The sequence below is a fragment of the Anarhichas minor genome, unplaced genomic scaffold (genome assembly GCF_050575085.1).
Source record: "Anarhichas minor isolate MPS153535 unplaced genomic scaffold, ASM5057508v1 ptg000080l, whole genome shotgun sequence".
Taxonomy (NCBI): Eukaryota; Metazoa; Chordata; class Actinopteri; order Perciformes; family Anarhichadidae; genus Anarhichas; species Anarhichas minor.
Genome location: NW_027466526.1, coordinates 3,344,586 through 3,365,114, shown reverse-complemented (window position 1 = coordinate 3,365,114; position 20,529 = coordinate 3,344,586).

Below are 20,529 nucleotides of genomic sequence, written 5' to 3'. Positions count from 1 at the left end.
CAGTATACTCAAATTATTTATGCTTACATTTATTTAGAGTTGTTGCATTTAAAAATCTTAAATAAAAAGGGTTTCTATTCTATTCTATTTGTCACGTGAGTTCACGGTGAGGACCCAATAGCAAGACCACAGGAGACAGAGTACGGTGAAACAGACTTTATTTAGCCAGAGTAAGGAAGACAGGAAGGTGTGGAGCCCGTGGTCCGACACCAGAGAGTAGGCAGATCGACGGTGTGAGTCCCGTGGCTCGACACCGGAGGGCTGGTAGCTTGACGGCGTGTGTAGTCCGTTAACACAACGGAGGGCAGAGCAGCGGTGTGTAGTCCGTTAACACCACGGAGGGTAGAGCAGCGGTGTGTAGTCCGTTAACACAACGGAGGGCACGGGGGATTCCCGGACCGACGGACACCGGAGGCAGGCGCTCGAGGCAGAAGATGCAACGGGGTTGAAGCGGGTGAAAGACGGTACGACCTGACAACCCCAGACTGCAGGACCAGAGTTTATATAGTGCCAGGGGAAGCGTTAGTGGGACCTGAGTCTGGTGTGTCAGCCTGCAGAAGGTAATCGGCTGGAGTGGCTGCAGCTGTGTGGCCATGGGAGGTGTCTGGTCTGACAGGGATCCTGACACTATTCTATTATTTCTATTTCTATGTTTCTATTAAAAGAGATTTGTGTTTCTGTTTTCTTTCATTGTATTTCATTTTTAACAGATACATGTCTACTGATGTCTTGCACCAGAACTCTGTAGGTGTAGATTGACTCTGTTACCTGTCACAAACTTCATCCATTATTTGAGCAAACACAGGGTGTGCCCTATCTGTGTGCCCTCAAGACCAATATTATGGTTAGACAAGCACATTGACCTTTCAATGGGATACAAAAACAACACGTATTATTTGACAAGGCCATTTATAAGATCAAGCAGTTGTCAATCATTCTTTGCACAAAAGTATAAAAATAATTGCTTTCCATGCATGCAGATCAAAGCTGCTTCCAGGGTGCAAGAGAGCTACAAGGTAGGTCTGTGGTCAAATTGCTGATCAACTTTATTTTTTCATTGTAACAGATACAACTTGAATTACAGTGAAGTAGTAATTGTAGTAGTTGTGCTGTGATACAAAGTTAGCCTAACTAACTTTTTGATTTCCACCCCGGATTATTAACAGATACACAGCTTTAATTTAGCCTGCAGTAGTATATAGATGGTATGATAGCGCGTACACCGTAAAGTGAACAAGTTTGCGCGTGCACGTGAAAAAGCGTGCATGAGGCGTGTGCATTTTTTATTATCTGTTCAATACTGTATGTACATTGGATAATCTTATATTCTAATCTTATAACATAGCTTTCTCCTCACTGATGAATTCTTTCTGAAACATGACTTTATCTTTCCTCAGAAGCAATGAAGTACAAGGCTTATTTTTCTGTGAAACATTTAAGAATATATTACAGATGATACACTTTCTTGACCTATAATAAATGTATTAAAAATGATTGTATATAAATGATGTGTGGAGAAGCTTGATCACTTAGGTTAGGATATGCAGCTATCAGTATTTACAAAGTAGTGTTACCAACAAATTGAATTGTAAAAAAAACTAAAAAATACAATATGGAACTTACCTCTCGAGTAAGAGTAAAAGTAGAAAAGTCTCACGGTTGGTTTTAGTCCTCCAAAAATGTCAAAGTGACCAACCGTTCCAAAAGGCACCAAAACTCCTGTGAACCTTGTGTGAGGAGCCCAACATGGATACACAATCCTGAGCAGCGATCTACACAGTGATTAAGTGCTATTGAGACACAAATGTGCCGTTCATTTCAGCCTTTTAAAGATGGTTCTGGTTCTCATTTTTTTTTTTTTTTTTTTTTTAAATATCTAAGAATATATTACACATGATACATTGTCTTGACCGATGACAAGTTGATTTAAAATGATCATTTATACAATAAGTGATAACGCATGATAACTTGGGTGACTTTGTGAATGTATATGAAACAATCAGTAGTTTTACAAAATAGTTGTACCAACAATCTGAATTGATGTAACCATCCAAAGGGGAATTTATATTTTGTTCATCTCTCTGTGTACATTTCATACAATGACCTTGTGCATGGCCTGTATAATAAAGCCATACTGTACACAGTGTGACTTTATTACATAGTTACACACCTTTTTAGGAAGAGTTGCAAATGTTTTAATGGCTTCAATTCATGATGTGGACATGAAAAATCCTCAACACTGAAGTGGAGTAACTAGCACACATGTGCTTCACAGCTCCTAACTTTAAGGTTGAAAGGTGGGGAATGCTGTCTCTGAGAAATGAGTGTGAATCTGTGCCAGAAAAGTGTGAAAATCTGTGTCAGTCCTTCGTTGTCTACAGAGTGTCGTTGGTGTCCTGTGGTTCAGAGTAGCTAACTTCTCATGGATGTTTTATCCAACTCAGAGTGACTGAGATACTACACTACACTACAAGCTACTCAAGAAATAGTAATTAAACAAGGTGTTTCACATCAAAAAAAAAAAGGTCGATTGAGAAGTTTGGTTGAAGTTAAAATAAGTATGTAAACTTAGATTAAATTGTAATAGTTGATACAGCTATTTAAAGATTATACTGACATATTTAATCCACTCACACACACACTCTCACACACACACACACACACACACACACACACACCCTCTCATGCATGCGCAAAGCAGTTCAGTTTTCACACACCTCCCTCCTGGCTCACCCCCTCCCATACCTCCTGGATGTCGCTCCATAGCTTTTTCTTCTTATACTATGAATCAACAAAATAAATTCCTGTAAATAATGATTGAGGACATAGATTCATTGTAAAATTGATGGAAATCCAGTACTTGTAAAATCTTTCAATGGCTAGTAAAAGTCTATTAATAAATATATTTTTAGCAATTTATTTAAAATGAAAAGAAAAGGCTCCAAATGCGGACCCTTTTATTCCTAATTTCATCCTGTTTTTTAGTTTTTTCCTCTTTTAGATTTTGAAGTTCTCATTACTTCCATGCCTTCTGAGTAACACTTAATATTAATAGTGTCGATCTTGAAAATTGAAAATTGTCTTTTCCATACATGGAGTTTTTATGTCACTCCATGCTGTCTAAGAGGGAACTTGTGTCTTTATTTACCTGCCAACGGTGGACCTCTGTCATTCCATACAATACAAGTGTGGACCTTTTTACTGTAATGTGAATCCACAAACAAAACTGCATTCCCATAAGTGTAGACTTAGTATTTTCTTCCATTCTTTTAGATTCTAAAATACATGTTGCTCTCCTGCCTTCTGGGTAGCCCTTTAAATTAATACAGTGCCAAAAATAAAACTTAAGATATCCACTAAAGTTGAATATTTTGTTACTATATTGCTACACAAACATTATAAATAAAAACATCATGTTTCAAGAGACTGATCTCTTCACTAAGTGGCCTGTTAATAGCCCTCCCCATAGCCTGAAAGACATGCCTTAGGCTGCAAGCCACACACATGCACGTGCAAAAAAGTTCAGTTTTCACACACCTCCCCTCCTGGCTCACCCCTCTAAGGGAGACACCTAGTGTCTCTACAGCACGGGTCCCCCACTGGAGGACCGAGACGCTGTTGCGTCCGGACCCAGGACCTAAAACCGACAGATAATTAGGAGTTATACATATTAAGTTGAGAGTTTGTACTTTAACCGGCGCGTGTTATTCAGCCGTTACGGCACTTGTTCAGCGGTGCATGAAACACACCGACAATGCGTTGTAAATCACATCAGGTGATGCTGCTCAGCCAATCAAATATGGGTATTCTGACACGTAGAGCTGAAACAAGTGTTAATAACCACACATAAAGTCCATGCTCACTGATTTCTCTTTTTAGATGACAAAATATAATATTGTGGCTTTTGTATTGACATCACGTCACCCTGAATGAAGTGAATTTAAAGCAGCAGGACAATTCAGTGAAATTAATGTTTCTAAAATGAATTACTTTATTTTAAGATGCACCTTTCTGAAAAGCTTTCTGTTATGTCAGTTATTCTTTAATCCAGCTCTTATTTTACTTGAAATGAGAAGAACATTTATTTATGTATTATTTATAATCCATCCAGGTAAATTTGAAAACTGAGAATAATAATTTGTTAAAATATAATTGATGTGTACTTACTTTATTTGATCTGACAGTTGTTGACTACACAGAGACGTTGTTACTACTACTAGGCTTCTTGAATATATATATATATATATATATATATATATATATATGGCACTAAATAGCGCGAGTTAGATATTATTGTAATGTTTCAGACATTTTCTCAATCTGACCCTTTTGGAATTTTAGTTGAATACCCCTGCTCTACAGTATGAGCAGGCCTAAATAAGTTTCAGTCGCACACACACACCTATACGCCCTCCTATACGCCCCTCTACGGACACACGCACTCTCATGCATGCGCAAAAAAGTTCAGGTTTCAGATTATTATGCAAATTCGAAAAAAAAAAGAAAAAAAAATGCAAATGACTCATGCACGCTTTTTCACGTGCACGCGCAAACTTGTTCACTATACGGTGAACGCGCTATCATACCATCTATATACTACTGCCTGCTATGGTCGTGTTCTTAAAAATGTATTTGCGTATTATGTATATTAATGTATGTGTGTGTAGAAATGCATGCATAGGTTTAATAATAACATTATGAACTTGCTGCACAGGATGATTTCTCCAGCTGTGGTCGTTGTCTTGTTGGCTGTTCTCGGACAGACAAGTGGCAATTTGGGTGAGACTACTCTTTTAAGTAGTTCAATCAATTTATTGATATTTCCCCCAATGAATTCCAATTGTAGTACATAGACATATGTAATATGTGTGCCTTTCTTAGTCTATCTTCAATATCACATTTCATAAGTAAACACTGCTCCAACTGGTGTTATTTTTATATTATTATTATTGTTATTATTTGTACCAAATAAAGTGTCAAATAGATAACTTTGAGCAGACAGTCACAGTAGAAGTGCACTCAAATATGCTGATTGCCTGTTATTTGGTGGCTTAGGTCAGATCAAAACATGTAATATTGCTGTGCCTTCCCCAATCTTTAATAATAACTTTTGTGACTTTATCTAGGACCTAATATTGCTAGAGTTGGAAAAGTGACTCAGTCCTCCACCGCCTATAATGCCATCGCTTCTCGGGCCATTGACGGAAACCGTGCTAGCAACTATTTCAAGAACTCCTGTACCCATACACGAAATCAGGTGAAACCATGGTGGAGACTGGACCTTCTGAAGACGTATAAAGTCGACACCGTCACCATCACCAACAGAAAGGATTGTTGCCATCAAAGGATCAATGGTGCTGAGATCCGCATTGGAAATTCCCTCGATGACAATGGCAACACTAATCCCAAGTAACCCAACTTTCTGTTTTATATTATATTTCAACATTTTACATTGCTTGTGTAAGTTACAGGAAATCAGTGTCCTGGATAAGTACATGATTTCCTAACAGAAACCTATGTTTCACTCCAACAGCATCATCGGTATCTATAATAGATCCAGTGGTGAGATCTAAGCAGAGTTTTTTGTCTTGTGATGTAGTTTTACTCATAATTCTGTTTTCTTTTTCGTCAGATGTGCTGTCATCCCGTCTATGTCAGCTGGGGCCTCCACAACCTTTCAGTGTAGCGGGATGGAAGGCCGTTACGTAAACATTGTGATTCCTGGAAGACGACAGTTCCTGACACTGTGTGAGGTGGAAGTCACTGGGGTGAAAGTCCCTGAGGTGGAAGACCCTTGTATGTAAACAGAGGATTCTAGTGAATATGTCTGTTATTATTTTAATATGATGAGTCTGAAATCATTTTGAAATAACCCTAAAATCTATGCATGTTTCTGCTTCTCTTCCTTTAATAAGATATGTTTTACTTATGCACAACTATTACCAACGCACATTGCTAGGCCAATTTCTGCAAGAGATTGTAATGCTTTACAGTACCTGGAATTAAACTTTACTTGCTGAACATTAACTCTTGTGTATAATTGTTTGTGCACATTAAAGAAATAGTTCAACATTTTTGGGAAATAAGCATATTCGCTTTTTTGCCAAGAGTTAGAAGACAATTTATGATGACCCTCTCACATTTGTGTTCGAAATATGAAACTACCATCAGCAGCTGGCTAATTTAACATAAGACTGTAGGCAGAGGAGCCTGGCTGGCTGTGTCCAAGTAACCCACCTCTAGCCTATTTATCAGCTAGTGATCAACAACCTGACCCAAAGCCCACAGGTTTGTTTGTTGGGCCTCTTTCTTGTGTAAAGCTTTTGGCTTGGGTTTGTATTGGCCAAGTTAAAGAAAGGATTTCCAAAGCACTGAGGCCTATGTAACCATCTCTTTGAAGAAGAAATAACAACAATATAGCCTGAATGTGTTTTTGTGGAGGTAGCGCCATCTCATGGTGACACTCTGCAAGTGGTGAATGATTAGAGTTTTCTGTTGAAGCCAACAAATCATGTGTATTTTTGTTCCTTCTGTTTAAATTAGACGACTGTTCATTCAATGCCAGTTGTGCTTGCTCGTGGTATTTTATAATATTAGGCTACAGTATCATAGTATTTTTGCATCATTGAAATACTGTGATAATTTGGGAGTTAAAATTATGGTATTACCATGATACTTCTTCATAATGGCCAAATGGACCGTAGAAAGAGAAACTAGACTTTTCTCTTCGGGTTGTGTATGTGTGGAACAAAAGAATGACCTAACATAGACACATGAACATTGACCTTTAAAGCGTACAACTTCTCACCCATCACCATTCAAACATGGCCGCTCCATCACTGGGCCACTGTTGGAGAGGGAGGTCGGTAGTAGCCCACCCCCATTTCACACCCACACCCACACACACATACACACTCACACACACACAAATAATATCCCATAGTTCATAGTTGTTGGTTTCAATAGTTCTTTTATAGAAACATGACAGAGTTTTGCTGTGTATCTGTGCAATCCACTACTTTCCGCCATAAAGCTAAACATGGGAATTAACAGATTATCATGAATCAACAACAGCACTCTAAACACTCGTGACTATGTGGATTTCATATATGTGACATGAAAGCATGGACAGCGGGTTAGGTTGGTCACAGTACGCGACTAATATCTACATCGATGTTTACCTTACAGACACAATAAAGAGAACAGAAGTAATGTGAGACATTGACGGAAGCTTGAGGAATTTCTTTGTAATAATTTTGTGTTAACTGTTGTATGCGGTCTGTAATGGAAAAAATTCCCATACCCGCTTTGCGTGAGTCTTTTCATGCTGAAATACATAATACCAAAAACCAGGTTGTCTTTAAGTTAAGTATTTATTCTCTTCGCAGAGAAGGTTCAATCATCACAACAGAATGCGTACAGTCTCAGTGAGGAAGAACCTCGAAAAAAGTGAACAAGCTTTCTTTATACAGAATGAGCAAAGGTGGGGGCCGATGGCCAATGTGACACACATTTCAGTCTCAGACTTTTGGTCTGAGACTGATAGGAACAACATTCAAAAACAAACGGTCAGCAACCAAAACAAGCGGCCCAAAGGCCTTGGTGGTGGAACATTCTCATAAAACACAGTTAGTTATCTATGTGAACTCTTCTTCTGCACAACAGAGGCACGGTGAAGTTCAACAAAGTTCAGAGCAAAATTACTTATGCATGAATACAATATACTGAGCAGAAATATATACTAAGTAAGTAGAAATATATACTACATAAAAAATTACCATTACAGGTCACTTTCAGAACAATAAACCGTGAATGACAAAGCATGAGTTAGAGAATAAATTCTCAAAAGGCTTTATATTATAGTTTCTTCATGGCAAAAGCCTCTTCAAATTCTAAATAGCAAAAATTGTTCAGTTGATTGAGATGAAAGTGACAACTTGTGTATACAAGTGTGTGTGTGTGTGTGTGTATGTGTGAAGGTGCAGGCTGCTGATCGGTAGCTTAGTTAACTGGCAGAAAGCATCACACCTCACAGCCGGTTCACACAGACTACTTTCTGTTGCTCTTAAACAATAATAATAAAAAAAGCCTCTCCTTGGATGTATCAAATCCCGCTGCTGCTCTTCCATCTTATCTGTTGGTTGCAGGTTCGGGAAGTCAGTGTGTGTTCTGGTTGACATCTAGCATTCGCTGCAACGACCTGCAGATAGACAGGAAGGGGAGTTCCCAAAATTCAGATGGTTAATTTGCTGCTTGAAAATGTGATCAGTAACATGATACACTGGGTTATACAAACAAAATGACAATCATTAACATATTAGCAACGTAAATTCTTCATGAAAGGTGAGGCTAATATTTAAGCCTGGTTGGCAGTGATGATATACGATATCATTCTGTGTACGTGAAGATTGAGGTGAAGACTTAACTCACTGCCACTTATTCTCAGATAATGAGCACACACACAGACACACACACACACACACACACACACACACACACACACACACACACACACACACAGAGAGAGAGAGAGAGAGAGAGAGAGAGAGAGAGAGAGAGAGAGAGAGAGAGAGAGAGAGAGAGAGAGAATGTGCATCTGAGCATCTTTTTTTTCCTTCTATTTTACATCATTAATACACATGAAGAGGACTCTTTAGAAAATAGGGTACCCTGGGTTCGGGTAGTCCTGGTAGGGTGAAGGGGGCACATGGCCCATAGTGGACTTCTCACCGGCCCATTCCGGTGGAAGACCGGTCGCAGACTTAGAGGGGTCCATCATGCAACAGCTTGGGCTATCAAACTAAACAACTCAAGTATTTTCTTGAATTATTTATTATTATTGAATTATTTAATTCCTAGATCTGCCAAGTTTTCTTCCTCAAACTGCTGCTGCCACAAAGTGTATTGGGCAAGTTGAGTAAGAGATTCGATATAATTTCTCCTCAGAGTCAAGTCACGCAGAATGAATACGGAAATTCCGGTAAAGACCTTCAAATTAAAAGCACCGTCGAACACGTACTCAGCTTTTTGATTGGCCTAATAGAGCCGCAGTGAATAATATATTGTACTGAAGTTATATGTCATAATATGAGATTACCTAACATGAGATATCCCTTCCGTGAACTCTGAGCATTGCAAAATAAATATAATACAATAAGTTGAATACACAGGTTATGGGAAAATATTCAACAACAGAACATGAACTTCGTCTTAAGTAATTAACACAATTATCACAGTTGTATTGCATTTAAAAGAGATCAATAAATATGCGAAATAATTTGAAAATACTCATTTGGCTTTACAGATAAAAAGTCAGGAAAAGGCCACAAACACTAAAAGTCCAGATGCAGGTTTACTTTTGGGACGGGCAAAAGAAAAAAAATGGTTTAGTCACTTGGCTTTTACAGGGCTCTGGCCAATGTCAGCACTTGGCTTGTATTTCTGTCTATGTACATTCCACACTATGTTTATATGTGTATATAGTATATACACATTATTCCAAGAAATGTTCCATACAAGGATATAGAGTGTATCAACACTGTCATGAGATTTGCTGTGAGGATAAACTCCTTGATATCAACCATCTCAATTTCAAGGAAGTCTTCACATCAACAGACAAAGGAGTACATTAAAAAATAAATATAAACAACAAATGTCTTTTTCATCCTCAGCCTCCCACACGTGGAACACAAACACACCCACAATTATGAAACAAACATGAAATACACAAAACTGCCAGGGAATTCACTTGTGAAACATTCAAAGTAGCTTCAACGGATTCCATACACATGACCAATATTATGAAATATTTTAGGCTTTTATTTTTAATGCAAATTCGTCTAATTTCCGGTCCAACTCTGGCCACCTCGATGCTGCCTCGCCCTCGTAACGGTCAGCCACTAAATCAAGAGGGAGGGGCTAAGGGAGGGACGATGTTTGTGTGTGTCTGTGTGTCTGTGTCTGCGTCCTTGCGTGCCTACGTGCGTGTAGAAACATAAATAATGCAGATGGTTGAAGAGCTAACTGAATGGTTTGATGCGTATAAAAGCTGAATAGAATAATAGATACAAAGCGGGGTTAAGACTGCGATGTTTTCAGGACTGCTACCAATAGTCTGGATGAGCCCACAGATGTTGTGACGTCATACATCAGCTTCTGTGAAGACAGCTGTGTTCCAACACCAGGGTGAGTTACAACAACGACAAACCCAGGTTTACAGCCGAACTCAGACAGTCAAGGTTGCACAAGGACCAGGCATTTAGGAGTGGGTACAGGGACATGTATAAAGAGGCAAAATACAGGTTGGGAGATGCTAAATGACAGTACTCTGAGAAACTGCAACACCAGCTCTCAACAAGTGACTCTGCTTCTGTCTGGAGAGGTCTCAGACAGATCACCAACTACAAGCCTAAAGCCCCCACTCTGAATTACCTACAGACGAGCTGACAGTCCGGACCCCATCCCCCATGGCCCCATCCACCAGCTCCAGACCACCAGGTCCCCCTCCCCCAGTCCAGCAGGGGCCCATGCCTCTGTACCACCCATCAGTCAGTCACCAGTCCGTCAAGCTCCTGAAGTTTGCGGATGACACCACCCTCATTGGACTCATCTCTGGTGGGGATGAGTCCGCCTACAGGTGGGAGATTGACCATGTGGTGACCTTGTGTCTGAACAACCTAGAGCTCAACGCTCTAAAGACAGTGGAGATGGTTGTGGATTTCTGCAAGAACGCAGCCACACCTGCCCCTATCACCCTGTGTGACTCCCCCATCAATGCTGTGGAGTCCTTCCGCTTCCTGGGCTCCATCATAACCCAGGACCTCAAGTGGGAGCTGAACATCAGCTCCATCACCAAGAAGGCTCAGCAGAGGATGTAATTCCTGAGGCAGCTGAAGAAATTCAACATGCCAAAGACAATGATGGTGCACTTCTACACAGCCATCGTTGAGTCCATCCTCTGCTCCTCCATCACAGTCTGGTACGCTGCAGCCACAGCCAAGGACAAGGGCAGACTGCAGCGCATCATTCGCTCTGCCGAGAGGGTGATTGACTGCAATCTGCCGTCCCTCCAAGACTGGTTTGCTTCAAGGACCCTGAAGCGAGCAAGAAGGATTGTAGCCGACCCCTCTCATCCTGGACATAAACTGTTCGATTCCCTTCCGTCTGGCAGGAGGCTGCGGTCCATCAGAACCAAGACCTCAGTGTCACGGCTCCGCTGTGACCTCAGCTTGTCTCCCTTCTGTTGTCTGTCTGTGTGTGTGTGTGTGGCTGGAGTGCGGCTGCAATCATCCGGCACCTGGGCTCATCTCCTCACCTGACAACAATTACACCATCATCACCTTCAGCTTAAATACCCCGGCTTCCTGCAGTCTCATCGCCAGATTGTTCCTTCAACTCAGGGCGAGTCCCGTGTCACGTCGCCGCCCAGACGCCGTCGCACACACCGCCTCGCTGCTCCACCTGCATGCTTCACCTGCATGCTCCACCAGCTCCACAGACAAGCAAAATAAAACCCTTTTTTTTCACCTACTCTGCTGTCCCGGTGTCTGCGTTTGGGTCCAGGATAAACCGACCATAACAGAACAATCTGGCCACCATGGACCCAGCGGACCCGAACTTCCTCCACCAAGCACTGGCCTCCCAGGGCACCCTGATCGGCCAGCATGAGACAACTCTCCGGGAAGTAGGGGAGACTCTACGAGCCCTTTCCACCAGCGTGTCTCAACTCAGCGGCCACATGGATCAGGTCACGACTCACCTCTCTGCCCCCGGCATTTCCGCTGCTCCCACGGCAGATCCACCTGTGCCACCCCAGCCCCCTCGGCTCCCCCCTTTCCAGCTCCGCATGCCCGTGAGCCGTTCATTCCGAGAGCTACGCCGGAGATCTGGGAGCCTGTGGGCGGTTCCTCCTGCAATGTACCCTTGTATTCCAGCAGCAGCCAGCCACCTACACCCCTGATAGGTCACGTATTGCCTTTATCACCAATTTACTTACGGGCAAAGCTGCCCAGTGGGCCACCGCGTTATGGGAGAGGGAGTCCCCAATCTGTAATTTATACACTGTATTTGTAGCAGAAATGAGAGAGGTTTTTGACCATCCCATTCAGGGTAGAGCAGCAGCCAGCAGACTCCTCTCCCTTCGTCAGGGCGCCGGAACAGTCGCAGAATATGGGGTGGATTTTAGAATCCTAGCTATAGAGTGGCTGGGAGGAGATTTCCTTGCAGAGTGTTTTTATCTACGGGTTAGCTGGGAATATCAGGGATGAGCTAGCGACGAGAGAGGAGACAGACAGCTTAGACTCCCTAATTTCCCTGTCTATCCGCCTAGATAACCGCCTCCATGAGCGCCGTAGAGAGCGCACCAGCTCCAGACCAGCCTCCACCTCTTACAGTCAGCCTCACGCAGCTCCCGGGTTAGAGTGGACAGTCAGACAGCCTCCGGACCGCCCCTCAGCGTTCGACCACCTCGCCTCCTGTTCCCTCCTGCCAAGAGACTAGGCTCATCAGCTACTGGAGGGGTCCTGATGAGCCAGACCTCCACCTCTTCCTCAGCCCCTCCATCCTGCAGACAGATGAAGGCATCACTCACGTGGAAGGGAGAATCCATCCCACTTCATGTCCTGATTGACTCAGGGGCAGATGAGAACTTCATTGACTCCACCCTCGTCACACAAGCTGGAATTTCCACGGAAGCCCTTCCTGTCCCCAAGGAGGTCTACGCCCTGGATGGACAACTCCTGGCTCACATCACTCACCACACAGCTCCCCTAAGTCTTCACCTGTCCGGTAATCACCACGAGTCAGTAGAACTACTCTTAATTTCCTCACCACATGTTCCAGTGGTCCTCGGCCAACCTTGGCTTAAGCGTCACAACCCTCACATTGATTGGTCCACAGGGGCTGTAGTTAGTTGGAGCACATTTTGCCACTCTCACTGTCTCCAGTCAGCCTCAGCTCCCACTAACGTAATTGCAACACCCACTATTGAGCCCCCTGACGTCACGTTAGTGCCACTCACTTACCACAACTTAGGGGAGGTATTCAGCAAGCAGCGAGCCCTAACACTGCCCCCTCATCGGCCCTATGACTGTGCCATCAACCTGCTTCCTGGCGCCCCCTTGCCCTCCAGCCGCCTTTTCAAGATCTCCCGTCCTGAAAGAGAGGCTATGGAGAAGTACATCCACGACTCCCTTGCAGCTGGGTTAATCCGACCCTCTTCATCTCCGGTGGGTGCTGGGTTCTTCTTTGTGGACAAGAAGGACCACACCCTTCGTCCCTGCATTGATTATCGTGGTCTCAACGATGTAACCATCAAGAACAAGTATCCTCTCCCTCTCATTGACCCCGCCTGTGAGCCCCTTCTCAAAGCCACCATCTTCTCCAAACTGGACCTCCGCAATGCCTACCACCTCATTCGGATCCGGGAGGGAGATGAATGGAAGACCGCCTTCAACACCCCTCTAGGTCATTTCGAGTATCTGGTCATGCCTTTCGGCCTCACCAACGCCCCGGCAGTGTTGCAGGCCATGGTGAACGATGTGCTCCGTGACATGCTCAACCGCTTCGTTTTAGTCTACATTGATGACATCCTCATCTTCTCCCGGAACATGGAGGAACACATCAAGCATGTCAGGCTAGTGCTACAGCGACTACTGGAGAACAAGCTTTTTGTAAAGGCGGAGAAATGTGAATTCCATGTCACCACAGTGAGTTTCCTTGGATTCATCATCCAGCCGGGGCAGGTGAGGGCGGATGCAGCAAAGGTTCAGGCAGTGGCAGAGTGGCCTACTCCCACCACTCGGAAACAGTTGCAGCGGTTCCTGGGGTTTGCCAACTTTTACCGACGGTTTATCCGCAATTACAGCAGGGTGGCTACCCCTCTCACGCGACTTACCTCCACTGCCATTCCCTTTACATGGACTCTAGAGGCTGACACTGCCTTCGCCTCCCTCAAACAGCTGTTCACTACTGCCCCGGTATTAATTCATCCTGATCCCTCTCTGCAGTTTGTTGTGGAGGTGGATGCCTCGGATTCTGGAGTCGGGGCCGTCCTCTCCCAGCGGTCTCCCCAGGATCATAAGATGCACCCCTGCGCCTTTTTCTCCCGGCGCCTGTCCCCCGCAGAGCACAATTATGATGTGGGAAACCGCGAACTATTGGCAGTGGTTCTCGCACTCGAGGAGTGGAGGCACTGGTTGGAGGGAGCTGAACAATCATTCATCGTTTGGACAGACCATAAGAATCTCTCTTACCTCCACTCTGCCAAGAGACTGAACTCTCGACAGGCTCGGTGGGCGTTGTTCCTGGGAATGTTCAATTTTACACTCACCTACCGGCCTGGTTCACGCAACATCAAGCCCGATGCTCTCTCTCGGCAGTCCACCACGGAGAGAACCCCCTTCGAGCCTGAACCCATTCTTCCCCCCTCCTGCATGTTGGCCGCTGTCACATGGGGAGTTGAGTCTCTCGTCCAGACGGCCCAGCGCTCCCAGCCAGATCCAGGTGGTGGTCCTCCCAACTGTTTGTTTGTACCGGACGCAGTCAGATCCCAGGTACTACAATGGGGACACTCCTCGAAACTCACCTGCCATCCTGGTTTCCACCGCACGCTCGCCTTCATTCGCCAACGGTTCTGGTGGCCATCCATGTCCGGAGACACCCGTGCATTTGTGTCAGCCTGTTCAGTCTGTGCTCGCAGCAAGGCATCCCACCAAACCCCGGCTGGTCAGTTGCGGCCTTTGCCTATCCCCCACCATCCCTGGTCTCACATCGCAGTGGATTTTGTCACGGGCCTGCCCCCGTCTGGTGGCAATACCACCATTTTAACCATTGTGGACCGGTTTTCCAAGGCGGTGCATTTCATCCCCCTCCCCAAATTGCCTTCGGCCATGGAGACTGCTGACCTCTTGGTTCTCCATGTTTTCCGACTCCACGGCATTCCCCTGGATATTGTGTCTGACCAAGGGCCGCAGTTCTCGTCACAGGTCTGGAAGGCTTTCTGTCGGGTGCTGGGTGCCACCGGCAGTCTCTCTTCGGGCTACCATCCTCAGACCAACGGCCAGACGGAACGGGCCAACCAGGATTTGGAGTCGGCTCTGCGTTGTGTCACTGCTCGCCACCCGTCCTCCTGGTCCGTACACTTGCCGTGGGTCGAATATGCACACAACTCCCTCACGAGCACCGCCACTGGCATGTCCCCCTTCATGGCCTCCTTAGGGTATCAGCCGCCCTTGTTTCCGGCCCAAGAAGGGGAAATAGCGGTACCAACTGTCCAGGCCAACCTCCGTAGGTGCCGACAGGTATGGAGAGAGGTCCAGTCGGCGCTCCAGCGTTCGGCCACCTGGAACAAACGCATCGCTGACCGTCACAGAGCTCCTGCACCCACCTATCGTCCAGGCCAGAAAGTATGGCTGTCCTCTCGGGACTTGCCTCTGCAAGTAAAATCTCGCAAGTTGGCACTCCGGTTTGTCGGACCCTTCGAGGTGGACAAGGTCATCAATCCCTCTGCGATCCGGCTCAAACTCCCAGCCTCTTTAAAGGTCCATCATACCTTCCACGTCTCACTGCTCAAGCCAGTTTCCTCCAGTCCTCTGTGACCTCAGCTTGTCTCCCTTCTGTTGTCTGTGTGTGTGTGTGTGTGTGGCTGGAGTGCGGCTGCAATCATCCGGCACCTGGGCTCATCTCCTCACCTGACAACAATTACACCATCATCACCTTCAGCTTAAATACCCCGGCTTCCTGCAGTCTCATCGCCAGATTGTTCCTTCAACTCAGGGCGAGTCCCGTGCCACGTCGCCGCCCAGACGCCGCCGCACACACCGCCTCGCTGCTCCACCTGCATGCTTCACCTGCATGCTCCACCGGCTCCACAGACAAGCAAAATAAAACCCTTTTTTTTCACCTACTCTGCTGTCCCGGTGTCTGCGTTTGGGTCCAGGATAAACCGACCATAACACTCAGGCCACTTGAACAGTTTTTTCCTGTCTTCGGGTTCATCAACAAAGCCCGGGACCCCCACTTACTCTGTCATCCCAGGACAATTTCCTACCGGTACACTCCCCTGCACATCCCTTCTATGTTTCTATATTTAAATACACTTGACACGTTTACATTACACTTACATTATACTTGTTTAAAGTACTATTATCTGTTTGTCTGTGCACTATATTTTATATTTTATTGTAAATTTTAATATGTTTCAATTTTTTGCACTGTGTTGATTGTTTAATATTTTACACTATCCACTATGTCAAACTCCTTGTATGTGCAACATACTTTGACAATTAAATGGTTCTGATTCTGAAATATACGGTGTCCACTAGGGGGAGACAGAGCTTGTCTAGGACACAGACATATCTCTCAAGCAGTCAGACATGTTTTGACAGAAAAAGCACAGGTGTAACCACCTTGTATGGTAATAATTACACCTGTGCTTTTCCTGTCATTACAAGCCATCTGCATGTAGTTGATATGCCATTTTTTGTATTCATAAGTCATTTTATTGTTTTACTTTTTTGACTAAAGATTTGTCAGTTTAATACTGTTTTTATGAAGAAATTTAATTTAATGAATTGAACTAATTTCACTGTGTTACCGTCATTTCCAAGAGTATGAATGTGAAATGCAGAAATGAGAGAAGCGATATCTTAAATGAACCTCAATGATACATCTTACTACTGGTAATATTGGCGTATATTGCAACATGTTTGGGCAGTAGCCACATGACATTTTCTAGTTCCTATAATTCTTGACTTCTTCCTCTGCACAGCACCCACATTTTGAACAAAAATTACTCCAATATTGAGAAAGAAACCCTATCATGTCAATAACATTTATTTTAAAAAGTTAAATGCAAAATCACTGTGTTAGCGCTAAAGAAAGGTCTGGCTCGACACATTATCATTCTACTACAGGGGGGAACAAATGCTCTTGCTTGTTGTATTTCTTCGAACCAATCACAGTCTTATTTTGAGACTACCTTGTGATGTTAATTATTTGGTATGGCGGCTGTCATGTTAAAAGTTGTTTGTTTAAGTGTGTGTTCAATGCAGTTTTTTAAGTTTAAGATTAGTATTTTGCTAATGGGATTTCCTATACTGATCTGTAGAAAGAGACGGCTTTACACCGACTGTTTTGAGATTGTGTAACTCAGAAATGTTTATGTGTTTTTAAATCATGTCTATAATGAGGTCAAGCAGATCAGCACACTCCCTGTTGCCCGTCTCATTATTTCCCTGTTCTTTACAGAACAAAATTATCACCTGACTACAGGCGTCACATACTGTTATACAACGTTTTCTTATTTGTTTTTCATATGTGCTTGCAAAGGTGTGGTTAAGTTTAGAAAAGGATTAGGGTTATTGTAACTACACTATGGTTAAAATAGAGTTAAAGCGGATATGGCAAGGAAACTAAAACTACATTAAGGTGTGGCCCTAACAGCTCAGAAAAAACATCGTCATCAAGTTCACATCACATTGGCAACATAATAAAACACACTGTAAATATGGAAAATACAATCAAATACAGGCAATGCAATCAAACACGAACAACACATTCTAAAAAATTTAAATAAGCTGCAATGGCAGAAAACCCAACCAAATACAGAAAAACCAAGTTAAAAAAAAAACAAGTTCCCAGGGGAAACAACTGATACTGACTATTGTAGGACTGTTGTATTATAGACAGTTTATTGTAATACAACAGTCCTGGAATAAAACCTTCATGAAGGCTATAATGTGCAGGCGGTGGGCGTAATGGCAGTAACATCTCTCTCTGCAATGCAGTACCGTTCAATACCAACCCAAACTACATCCTCCAACAGGATCAATGCCTGCGGTTTGATTCTCAAAGGCATACTGAGCACAATTCAGTCAGTATACTCAAATTATTTATGTTTACGTTTATTTAGAGTTGTTGCATTTAAAAATCTTAAAATAGATTTGTTTCTGTTTTTTTCATTGTATTTCATTTAATTTTTAACAGATACATCTCTACTGATGTCTTGCACCAGAACTCTGTAGGTGTAGATTGACTCTGTTACCTGTCACAAACTTCATCCATTATTTGAGCAAACACAGGGTGTGCCCTATCTGTGTGCCCTCAAGACCAATATTATGGTTAGACAAGCACATTGGCATTTGAATGGGATACAAAAACAACACGTATTATTTGACAAGGCCATTTATAACATCAAGCAGTTGTCAATCATTCTTTGCACAAAAGTATAAAAATAATTGCTTTCCATGCATGCAGATCAAAGCTGCTTCCAGGGTGCAAGAGAGCTACAAGGTAGGTCTGTGGTCAAATTGCTGATCAACTTTATTTTTACATTTGTAATTTTGTCAGGAAAAAGATTAACTTAATCAGGTACAACTTTACACTACACTTGACGTATCACAAATACATTTCTAGTCATATTCGGCGGAAAGTCCTCACACACCTAACTGTAGGTAGAGAATCCTCAATGACGCAGAAGTCATCCACCATGAGCTTGTTAGTATTTGTTTTTCGCTGTTGCAGCCGATTGCCTTTCTGCTGATCCACACAGTTCATCAAGACTATTTCATGGTACGGTGTAACAGATACAACTTGAATTACAGTGAAGTAGTAATTGTCGTAGTTGTGCTGTGATAAAAAGTTAGCCTAACTAACTTTTTGATTTCTACCCCGGATTATTAACAGATACACAGCTTTAATTTAGCCTGCTATGGTGGAGTTCTTAAAAATGTATTTGCGTATTATGTATATTAATGTATGTGTGTGTAGAAATGCATGCATAGGTTTAATAACATTATGAACTTGCTCCACAGGATGATTTCTCCAGCTGTGGTCGTTGTCTTGTTGGCTGTTCTCGGACAGACAAGTGGCAATTTGGGTGAGACTACTCTTTTAAGTAGTTCAATCAATTTATTGATATTTTCCCCAATGAATTCCAATTGTAGTACATAGACATATGTAATATGTGTGCCTTTCTTAGTCTATCTTCAATATCACATTTCATAATTAAACACTGCTCCAACTGGTGTTATTTTATATTGTTATTATTGTTATTATTTGTACCAAATAAAGTGTCAAATAGATAACTTTGAGCAGACAGTCACAGTAGAAGTGCACTCAAATATGCTGAATGCCTGTTATTTGGTGGCTTTGGTCAGATCAAAACATGTAATATTTCTGTGCCTTCCCCGATCTTTAATAATAACTTTTGTGACTTTATCTAGGACCTAATATTGCTAGAAAGGATCAATGGTGCTGAGATCCGCATTGGAAATTCCCTCGATGACAATGGCAACACTAATCCCAAGTAACCCCACTTTCTGTTTTATGTTATATTTGGACATTTTACATTGCTTGTGTAAGTTACAGGAAATCAGTGTACTGGATAAGTACATGATTTCCTAACAGAAACCTATGTTTCACTCCAACAGCATCATCGGTATCTATAATAGATCCAGTGGTGAGATCTAGGCAGAGTTTTTTGTCTTGTGATGTAGTTTTACTCATAATTCTGTTTTCTTTTTCGTCAGATGTGCTGTCATCTCGTCTATGTCAGCTGGGGCCTCCACAACCTTTCAGTGTAGCGGGATGGAAGGCCGTTACGTAAACATTGTGATTCCTGGAAGACGACAGTTCCTGACACTGTGTGAGGTGGAAGTCACTGGGGTGAATGTTCTCGGACAGACAATTGGCAATTTGGGTGAGACTACTCTTTTAAGTAGTTCAATCAATTTATTGATATTTTCCCCAATGAATTCCAATTGTAGTACATAGACATATGTAATATGTGTGCCTTTCTTAGTCTATCTTCAATATCACATTTCATAATTAAACACTGCTCCAACTGGTGTTATTTTATATTGTTATTATTGTTATTATTTGTACCAAATAAAGTGTCAAATAGATAACTTTGAGCAGACAGTCACAGTAGAAGTGCACTCAAATATGCTGATTGCCTGTTATTTGGTGGCTTTGGTCAGATCAAAACATGTAATATTTCTGTGCCTTCCCCAATCTTTAATAATAACTTTTGTGACTTTATCTAGGACCTAATATTGCTAGAGGTGGAAAAGTGACTCAGTCCTCCACCCGCCCTAATGGCCCCGCTTCTGGGGCCATTGACGGAAACCGTGCTAGCAAGGCTTCCGAGGGCTCCTGTAGCCATACACAAAATGACATGAAACCATGGTGGAGACTGGACCTTCTGAATACGTATGAAGTCGACACCGTCACCATCACCAACAGAAAGGATTGTTGCCATCAAAGGATCAATGGTGCTGAGATCCGCATTGGAAATTCCCTCGATGACAATGGCAACACTAATCCCAAGTAACCCCACTTTCTGTTTTATATTATATTTCAACATTTTACATTGCTTGTGTAAGTTACAGGAAATCAGTGTACTGGATAAGTACATGATTTCCTAACAGAAACCTATGTTTCACTCCAACAGCATCATCGGTATCTATAATTGATCCAGTGGTGAGATCTAAGCAGAGTTTTTTGTCTTGTGATGTAGTTTTACTCATA